General features: G+C 45.8%; 1 protein-coding gene across 2 annotated transcripts in view; it reads left to right on the top strand.

Moving 5' to 3' along the window:
• The first annotated feature begins 204 nt into the window (after positions 1–204).
• Pls1 (plastin 1) overlaps positions 205–10,625 on the top strand; it is a 101,020-nt gene continuing 90,599 nt past the window's right edge. Inside the window, exon 1 of one of the 2 annotated variants that reach the window (XM_006975176.4) lies at positions 205–315. The gene's annotated coding sequence lies outside the window, so the exon portion shown is untranslated. Of the gene's footprint in view, positions 316–347; positions 551–10,625 lie in introns of those variants that run through there. The other variant, XM_076576836.1, reaches the window with a different exon arrangement.

Genomic DNA, 10,625 nt, shown 5'->3' with positions numbered 1-10,625 from the left:
TGGTCGTAATTAAGCTGAGAAAAGTGTGGGTAGGAGAGATGACGCCCCTGCTGCGCCTGTCCACCTCGCCTAATCCTCTCCGGCTCCTGCCAGCCTCCTTTCACCTGAACCCAAAGGTCTGGCGGCCTCTCCCCTGGGTGCAGCAACTAAAACCCGGCAAGTGGATTCCAAGGGCGGGCGGGGGTGGGGGGGTGCGGGCGGAGCATGCGCAGTGGCCGGAGCGCAGCGGCTAAGAGGCGGGCGAGAGGTAGCTGCAGCGGAGCGGACGAGCGGGCGCGGGGATCGCGGGCGGGAGCTGCCGAACGGCCGCCGCAGGTACCGGGTGCCGGGACGCGCACGCGGGCGGGGAGCGGGAGAGGGAGGCTGTGCGGGAAAGCCAAGCTTGGTTTCGCGGCGCTCGGCGTGTGGCTCAGTTCCTTGCCCCGGGCGTCTCCTGCACCTGCAGGCGCGCTCCTGCCCTGCGGGGGGAGTCGGGCGCTCAGGTGTGCAGTTCCGTGTGTAGCAGCTTAAACCACTGCCCGGGAAGCGGATCCTGATACCCTGCATCTAGGTAGGGAGGGTACCAAGTTTTCTGTTTTTAACTTTGCGTGACTGTCGATGAAGCTTTCGGAACCAGTGTGTTTCTCTGAAGTTGTGTGACTGCTCCGTTCTGCCCCTGGTGCATAGGATCAAATAGGGGCAGACTGAAATTGCATCCGTGTTTGGTGGATTTGGTGCCTTTCCCGGAATTCTGGGGCCTCTGGATGCAGCGTAAGAAATGTCTTCAGTGGAAGTCAGTGCCAAGAATTCTGTGCGGTTCAGCAAGCTGCACTGTCAAGTACATGCTCTACAAATTAAACAAAACAAAACACAAAACCCTGTTTTTAACATTACCCGCGTCCCAGGCTTCATTGGGTAGGATTGAAAAGAAGGAAATAGCTCTTCTTGGTTTTTTACATTTTATGGCTTACATGGACAGTATTTTACCTTAAAGTTGTGTATAGATGGGGCGAGCAACGAATGGACAAAACTGTAAAATCATAACTAGAATTTCAGGATGAATTTTGGTCCCACAAAGGTGAAGCAAGGGCGTTTAATTACACCCCCACCTCTTGTAATCAACTCCTCTTTAAACTTAATTCGTTAGTGAAATTCTATAGGAAAGTGTTAAATTTGTGATGTGGGAGGCACAACATTGTAGTAGTTTAGGAAACAAAGTTGAAGATGAGGAAGGAAAAACCGTAGAAAGAGACTGGAGGGGACCCCTCTCCCCTCCTTTTTTTGGCCATGAGTCTTCTAATGGCAGAAATAATATACAGTTGGTCTAGTTTGGTACTGAGGGACCTTTGAGGTCAGCCAGTTCAACTGCTTCAGTTTACAAACGAGAAAGCTGAGACCAGGGAGGTTGGATGACTTGCTATGCCCGCCCAAGCCCCTCTGGGCAAAGCTGGGCCTGGGCACCAGGTTTTCTGATTTCAAGGATCTTTTTACTGGGCCTCTCTGATGCTCTCCTTGCTGCTGCTGAGATGATTAAAGCTTGCCTTCTCTTCCACCTTCTCAGTCTGATTGAGGCAGGAAGTTAGTTGGTTGTACTTTGCTCTTACCTCATGTACCCTTTCACAAAGACCCACCACTCAAGCCTCGCTTATGGGTTTGCTGGTCTTGGAAACCAACTCCTGTGGCCTCTCTTTGCTTGTTGGCTTTCCTTCCCGTGTGAACTCATTGCTCAGGCATAGCCTCTTCTTGGTGGTTTCCTTTGCTAGTGGCAGCCACGACTAGCTCTCTTTCAGAACCCATGGTATTTTATGGCTTCTGTCTGTGCTGCTGTTCTCCCCTTTGGATACAGCTTCTTGAGTCATATTTTAGAACATAGTCCTATTTTCTGACCGGAAAGTTGTTAAGTGTGTAAACTCCGGAAAGTGCATGACTTAAAGATCCCACCCAGTACTAAGTTCAGACTCCTTCCAGCTGCTGTTTGTGGGGAGGAGGGACATTTGACGGAGGAGGGACATTTGAGGGGATTTGGTGTGGATGTTCTGTGATAGAGAGGTCACCTTAAAGCAGTATGAGAGATCAGCCAAGACAAAAAGCAAGTTGGGAGGGATTTATGAATCCAGAAATCACAGATTATTTGGGAACATTGGAGATGGGGTGAAAACACAAGAGAGGAGTGTTTGCTAGGACTTGGATTAACCATAAATGCCGTGTGGAGAACACAGATTTAAGAAATGGCAGGGCTGGAGAGAGGGCCCAGTGGTTAAGAGCTCTGGCTGCTCTTCCAGAGGACCTTAGTTTGATACCCAGAACCCATGTGTTGGCTCACAAACATCTGTAACTCCAATTCTAAAGGATCCAATGATTTCTTTTGACTTCCTCTGGCACCCAGCATGCACTTGGTGCACAGACATACATGCAGTTGAAACACTCATGCACATGAAATATTTTTTTTAAAAATGGTGTAAAGGCCATGTGTGATGCCCGCCTGTAACCCCAGTACCTAGTAAACAGAGGCAGAGAGATCTCTGCCAGTTGAAGTCCATCTGGTCTACATAGTGAGTTTCAAGCCTGTTTCAAAACAAAATAATGACAAAAAAAAAAACAAATAAAAAGAAATTATGTAAACTAAAAATGTGGTAAATAGATTAGGTGGAGAGAGGGGAGAGGTGTTGAAAATTCCCCTTTCAAGATTGGGGTGTTGCCAGTAGGTTTATAATATCTTTTTAAGATCTTACAGGTACTTCCCATCAGAACATTGTTTCTTTTCTGTCTTACTGTGTGTAGTAGTCATACTTCTCATTCCAGAAGATGAACTCTGAAGGGCAGTCATTACACTCCATCCTCACAAGGGTGCTACTGCTTTGCATGAGATACTCAACACTTGCTGCATGGATAAATAGTGCTTTGGCATGAGGAAGGTGGGTAGTTGGGCTGATAAACTACACAATAGTGCTTTGTCTAGGCCCTGACCTCACTGTATGAAGGAGAGACTCTTGTGTCATTGGAAGAAATGAGAGACACAGAATCACTGGCCAATCCATAATCAGATGTACGGATTGTGAGTTGGGGTTAGGGGCGTTGGGTGAGGCTTGGGACCTGGAAGCTTGTACATGTGGCAGTTGGGAACAGTCTAGAAAGGCCATTGCTAGCTTAGCTTACTTAAGGAGAAAGAAAAGCAGGTTAGCCAAAAGCAGGTTAGCCCAGAGCCTTTGGACAGTGGGGTACTCTACTCTTAGAGTCCTCGACTGTGCCAGGACCATGGTCTCAGAGAGGAATACTGGAGTAGTCCTTTTGACCTAGCAATATGGGTCAGGGTGAGAGAGAATATGAAAAAGTGTGATCAGACTCTCCCTAGAAAAATAAGACAGATAGCAATGATGCTAAACCTAAATTATACCTGGAGAAGTGTTTGGAATGTCCTTGCTACCTTGGGACAGATGTTGCAAATGGCTATTTTGCAAATCAAAGCACAATCTTTCTGTGTAGCCACACACACACACACACACACACACACACACACACACACACACACACACCACCGAGGAAACCATTGGAGGGAACATTCTCGCCCTTGACATTCATGGTACGATCCATCACCTTCATTTCTGACAGGCATCAGATAGCTGTTCTCATAAAAATGGCAGAGAGAGAGACACCTGTTGAGGGACAGGCCAGCAGAGCATTTGGTGGTTAGCAGCAGGGGAATGAAGGGTTGGCCTAGTCAAGAAAGGTTATGAGGCTGAGGAGATGGGCCAGTTGTCAGAGCACTTACCTAGCATGCAGGAGGTTTAGGGTTTGATCTCATCACTCCATAAACTGGGTGTGGTGCTATAATCTCGTAATCCCAGTATTTAGGAAGTAGAGGCCAGAGGCCAGCTTTGGCGAAACCCTACTGGGGGTAGGGAGGAGAAACCTTTCAACTTTTTTTTTTTTTTTTTTTTTTTAATCAAGACAGGATTCTCTGTGTGACAGCCCTGGCTGTCCTGGAACTCACTTTGTAGACCAGGCTGGCCTCGAACTCACAGAGATCCACCTGCCTCTGCCTCCCCAGTGCTAGGAACCATCGCCCAACTCTAATATGGTTTTTTTAAAAATTAAAAGCTTCTTAGCTGAGCAATGGTGGCGTACACCTTTAGTCCCAGCACTCGGAGGCAGAGGCAGGTGGATCTCTGAGTTCGAGGCCAGCCTGGTGTACTGAGTGAGTTCTAGATCAACTAGGGCTCCACAGAGGAAACCCTGTCCCCTAAACAAAACAAAACAAAACAAAACAAAACAAAACAAAACAAAAGAAACTTTATTAGATAATGGCAGATCATTCAGTATGTTTGAATTGATGTTCCATGTATTTAAATATGCCCAGATAGTAAATATAATTTTACATGGTAAGTTAGAATTTACCATGGCCTTATTTAAGATCTAAGATGACTATATTATGTAGCTTCTTAAGATAATACTAATGCTGTATTAGTATTTAGTTTTATAGTGCTTTCTAAACACCAGACAACATTTAACCTTTACAAAGCATCCTATGAGGTAGATGCAATTATTACCCTCATCTTACATATTAGAAAACTGAAACTTAGAGTGTTAAAAACTATTTGTGTGAGGCCACACAGTCAACATATGATTGAGCTGAGATTTGACCCCAGGACGGCCTGACTTCAGGCCCTGAGAGTTCAATCACATGTCTCTATCTGTGGGTGTTCTAACAGGTGCTTAGAGTGGCCAAAGGCTATGACTTTCAGTATTCCATGAGCAAGACTTTAGTTTGAGGAAGCCAAACAATAGTAATGGATCTTTCTATGATTTATTTTTGTTTAAATAGTCTTTTATCACTTTTGCTTTGAAGTGTTCCTAGAGACAAGAGACAACAGTCTTTTTTTCTGGATGGGACATTAAAAGAATTTCTGATTGGCCCTGGCTTTCTTTTGGGTAGTGCAGGGTGAGGGTGGTGATCCATACAGTGCCCCTGGAGTTGCAGGGAAGACATGCATGTATATAAGAACCTCTGGGTGATCAGGTTTGGTAAGGATCCTTCTTTCCTGACAGTCCTTTTCTTGAAGCTTCTGAATTATGTGCAGGCCTTAGTTTCAGGCCTAAGGATTGTGTTCATAAACACTGAGGGAGAATCTTTACATAAAGAGTGTTTCCATGCATCCCCAAGATTGAAGGGCTGGAGAGATGGCTCAGAGGTTGAGAGCACTGGCTGCTCTTCTAGAGGACGGGGGTTCAATTCCCAGCACCCACATGGCAGCTCACAACTGTCTGTAATTCCAGTTCCAGGGGATCTAATGCCTTCTTCTGGCCTCCTCTGGCAACAGGCACACAACTCATGTGGTACACAGAGCAGACATACATGCAGGCAAAACACCCACCCATACACATTGGGGGGGGGGATGGAGAGTGCTGAGTCAGTAGTTGGGGTGGGCACAGATAGCTCAGGGAAGGTGTCAGTTCAGGGAAAGGTAATTTATAGCCCCTTGTTGTGAGGCCTGAGATTTGCCCACAGGTGACCTACTGAGTTGCCTGTGAGGAAGTGTGTTCTTTTCCTCTTGATGAACCACCAGTCCTCTCCTGAGAATCTTGAGATGGAAGGCAGATTGGAATTCCCCCGAGTTCTGGGTGTTTCGAGGCATTTAATCTGGGTCTGAAGAAGGACCAGTGGCTTCCGGCTGTCACCTATTACTGTTTTAACATTCAAAGGCTCCTGATGTCCTAGGGGTTGGGATGAACATTTTACTGTGGGTGATGCTAAAACTGGAGAAACAGAAAGAGGTCTTTGTGCTACACCCATGTTTATTGGTTATAAAATGATTATATACTGTCAGTTGCTGGGAACTTTGCTACTGTGTAGGGTCACATGAGATGTGAGGTTGTGTCAGCTTTGATCATCCTATTTCTATTCATTACTCCTCTGTCTGGAAGAGCCTGTTCGTTGTGTGTGCATGTATGTAAAAGCACACACTTTTTGCAACTTTCTGTAAAAGCAAATTGTTTTCTATTTTCTCTTTTATTCTCTTCTTTGGTAAATTGCATCTTAATAATACTGTGGGCACAGAAACGGTGAAGAGTTAGATTGGCAGGAAGTTTTTCCTCTTAAAACATTCATTTTATTGGAAAATATTTTTGGAGAGCTCTAGATCTCTAGATAGTTTTGTTCATAAGGTTCAGTTATGAAGAGGATTTTATCTTTTATAGTAAAGTGATAAACTGATTTTCTTTTTTTTTACCCAGTGCTGGATCTGAACCCAAGGCCCTGTGCTTGCTATGTGAATTTCTTTCTTTCTTTCTTTTTTTTTTTTTTTTTTGGTTTTTTCGAGACAGGGTTTCTCTGTGTAGCTTTGCACCTTTCCTGGAACTCACTTGGTAGCCCAGGCTGGCCTCGAACTCACAAAGATCCGCCTGCCTCTACCTCCCGAGTGCTGGGATTAAAGGCGTGGGCCACCACCGCACGATATGTGAATTTCTAACACTGAGCTAAATTCCAGCCTCATAAGCAGAGGGGCTTTGTTGTTGTTTTCAGTTTTAGAGCAATTCAGTTTTCTTTAAAAGATCCAATCTGGGGCCATCGAGATGGCTTAGTAGGTAAAGGTGCTTGCTGGTAAGCTTCACTACCTGAGTTCGAATCCTCAGAAACCACGGGGTAGAAGGAGAAAACTGACTCCTGAAAGTTGTCTTCTTACCTACACACACATGCATGCACGAGAGAGAGAGAGAGAGAGAGAGAGAGAGAGAGAGAGAGAGAGAGAGAGAGAGAGAAGAGATCCAATCTAATCATGAAGACAGCGTAAAGAACCGTAGTCTTTTCTCATAGTAGAGGAGGTAGATGGTTTAGTAATGTACTGTGTATGTTCAGGTTGGGCACTCCTTTATGACGAAAAGCCAAGGGTTTGGAGGTGTGTTTAACTAAAAACACTAGAGGAAACCAGTTTTATTATGTTGTTAAGAAAATCTTAAATTGTTGAAAGATACAGATCTAGGAAATAACTTACTTTTTTTTTTAAACAAAAATGAGGGGTTGGTGATTTAGTTCAGTGGGAGAGCACTTGCCTAGCAAGCTCAAGGCCCTGGGTTCGGTCCTCAGCTCTGAAAAAAACAAAACAAAACAAAAAAACAAAAAAGATTGGGCCTGGGGCTATAGCTCAGTCTGTAGTGTTTGCTTTGCCCTCACAGAGCCCTGGATAAGCCGGGTGTGGTGGTGCTGGCCTGAAAACCCAGCACCAAGGAGACGGGGGCTAAAGAATCACTACCTCAGGGGCATCCTTGGCTACACAGCACATCTAATTGAAAGAGGCTAGCCTGAGCTACTCCATGAGACCTGGTTTCAAAAACAGTAAGGGACAGTACAAAAAGTCTCTTCAACCTTTTGGGACCAAGAAGTAAAAGATTTTAGGAGTTTTGCCAAAAATAGAGTTTGGATTAGATTTACGACATCATTGTAGTTTTTCTTGTATCAGTATCTTCTCATCTGACCCCACCTCTCCACTTAATGTGCTTCCGGGCCCTCTATACTCCGCAGGTAAGTCAGCGCTCACAGATCCCAGGGGTCAGGGCCGGAGTGGAGGCATCGCGGTGTGCGGCCAGAACCAGCACTCATCAGGAAGTCCGAACACCCTGGCAGAAACAGGCAGCACTCACGTATTGTTCCCATCGATGGAAAGATTAAAGTGTCCAAGTGAAAGAAAAGCAGGTCCAGAGCTGAGTCTTTGTGCGGAATGCCCAATAACACGAGTAGGCTCTTCGTATTAGTTCCCGTTGTCTTCCTCAGTGCTGTCTTTTATAGGTGTATCGATTCCTTTTTTCCTCCGTGTTTTTTGTCCTTGATAAATATACACTTGCTCTGTACTGTTTATAGATGAAAATCAATGCAAACTAGAGTTTTGAGGTTTGATAATTGAGTCTGCTGAGTGTCTTAATGCTGTTCATCAATAATTTGGTGGAAAGACAATATCAAGTTAGTATATAATTGAACCCGTAGCCTGCTATCAAGTTAGTGTTTATAACCTCTGTGAACGAACCAGAAATTCTCAGGTTCTGGCGCTCTTCCACTGGAGAGCTTGCTCAGATTTTCTTTTCTTTTCTTTCTTTCTTTTAAATCTTGCAAAGACCCCATGTCCTACCTCTTTCCTTAGGCTTAGTTTACTGTGGCACCCATTTGGTCCAGGGCATATTTTTAAAGAGTGGCCCAGTTCTTACAGAGTTTTATTATCGGGTCAGTGAGGTGCCAGACGTGAAAAGCAGCTCATAAAAAATCTCACTGATGTGTTTTAGCAGTGGCTGCCATGCAAGTGAATTAACATCGGAAAGAAAACAGAAATGGCAGGGGCAATTTTCTTCACACCCCCCTCCTCCCCGTGCACGTGTGTGTGTGTGTGTGTGTGTGTGTGTGCGCGTGCGTGCGTGCGTGCGTGCGGTTTTCTTTTGTTAAAGATAGGATCTCATATTGCTCAGACTGGCCTCAAACTTGCTAAGTATGTGAGGCAGGCCTTGAACCCCTGACCACTCAGCCCTCTTTCAGCCTCAGCTTCCAGAGTGTTGTGTGGCTCAGGCTGGTCCCTTCTCTTTCTTTTTTGTTTTCAGACCTAGCTGGCTTTGAACTAACAGAAATCCGGGAGTGTGTACCACCCCCTCACTGTGCCTTTTCTTCTTTTTAAAATAATTTATTATGGCATTTTTGTACATGTGTATCATTGGAATCAACCTATATTCTGTTATTCATTTTGTGTGTATGCATGCCTGTGCCACAGGGTGTGAGTGGAAGTCATGTTCTCTCCTTCCACCACGTGGGAAGGACCTAGGGGGTCAAACTCGGGTCTTCAGGCTTGGCAAGAAGTGCCTTTACCTGCTGAGCCACCTTACCTTACAGACCTCCTTATCTTCTGCTTAAGCAGCCATTTAAACCCAAGATTATTACCAGTGGAAAAAGCCTGAAAAATCTCCTGCTGTTTAATGGTCCATCAAAATGAGCCTTTGGGCAGTTCAAACTTTTAATATGAGCCATCAATTGGCCTGCACCAGGGAAGTCAAAGTCTGTGGTCGGTTCTGACGCCAGGAGAAGGGAAACCTTCAATAAGTAACAGTGAATATGAAGGAAGCTGAAACTGGAGGGACGGAGGAAGAGCTTTTATCGATAGCTGTAATTTTTTTTTTATTATTTTATTTTATTTTACAATACCATTCAGTTCTACATATCAGCCACGGGTTCCCCTATTCTCCCCCCTCCCAGCCCACCCCCCATTCCCACCTCCTCCAGGGCAAAGCCTCCCCCGAGGACTGCGATCAACCTGGTAGACTCAGTCCAGGCAGGTCCACTCCCCTCCTCCCAGACTGAGCCAAGTGTCCCTGCATAAGCCCCAGGTTTCAAACAGCCAACTCATGCAATGAGCACAGGACTTGGTCCCACTGCCTAGTTGCCTCCCAAACTGATCAAGCCAATCAACTGTCTCACCTATTCAGAGGGCCTGATCCAGCTGGGGGCCCCTTGTAATTTTTAAATATGTGTGAATTTGCATCCTTCCATTGGTAAGCGGCTCGTATTTTGAGACTGACCTGCCTCAGTGTATATGGGGGACCCTGACTAGAAACTTTAGTCTCATAACCCTGAGTCTAGTGCTTCTCCAGTCACTCCATGTCTTTTTCTGATAATTTCATAGAGATAATTTCTCTGTGGAATTTATATCTGACATTTCCAAAATTCTAAATTGCGTTCTGTGACTAACCTCAACTGTGGAGTGCCTTAAGTGATTTCTCTGTTGTCAAAGCTGCCTTCAATAACTGCCTCCTCCATTCCGAATCTCCCTTGACAACGGTGTGTATTGATCTCTAGTATGGAGACGGGTGGCATCTCACTGGCCTTCTTATTAATCACAGGTTTCTCAAGGAGGATAAAGGGAGAGGGCTGAGTGTGTGGGTACGTGTGACATGGGGCTTCCATGGAGACTGCTCGGTGGAGGGAGTAGACACTAGTTACTGTTCCATTGCTGTGAAGAGGCACGATGACCAAGGCAGCTTACAGAAGGAAGCCTTGAGTTGCAGGCTTGCGTACAGTTTCAGAGGGTGAGGCTGTGATCGGCACAGTGGGGGAGTGTGCTGGCAGGCCCGCAGGTAGACATGGTGCTAGAGCACTTGCTGAGAGCTTTACATCCTAACCCACAGGCAGGAGGCAGAGAGAGAAACTGGGCCTGGTGTGGACTTTTGAAACCTCAAAGCCCACCCCCAGCGACACGCCTCCTCCACCAAGGCCAAAGGCTACGCCTCTTAATCCTTCCCAAACATTTCCCCCAGTTGAGAACCAAACATTCCAATATATGAGCCCATTGGGGCCATTCTCACTGAAACCACCGCAGGGACCATTACCTGTGACATGACTGTGCACTAGGAGGGACAGCCATCAGGAAGGACAGCCACCAGGAAGGACAGTCCAAGGAAGGGAACTCTGATAGAGAACAGGTAACTCTGGGAGGTTAAGGAGAGCTTTAAATTGGAGGTGATCTGAAAAAGTGTAAGGCCAGGAGATGAACTGGTTATCCTTGCTGGGGGCTGGGCATACCTGGAGATTGGTTCCTAGTTCCTTATTTCTTCTCCTAAATGAGCTCCTTTACTTTGAAGTGATGCCTAAGGGTGTGACTCAGATTCCAGGTACTAATCTC

Source organism: Peromyscus maniculatus, chromosome 7 (assembly GCF_049852395.1).
Source record: "Peromyscus maniculatus bairdii isolate BWxNUB_F1_BW_parent chromosome 7, HU_Pman_BW_mat_3.1, whole genome shotgun sequence".
Lineage (NCBI taxonomy): Eukaryota > Metazoa > Chordata > Mammalia > Rodentia > Cricetidae > Peromyscus > Peromyscus maniculatus.
The sequence above is the reverse complement of the archived record's forward strand: the minus strand, read 5'-3'. Positions and strand labels throughout refer to the sequence as shown.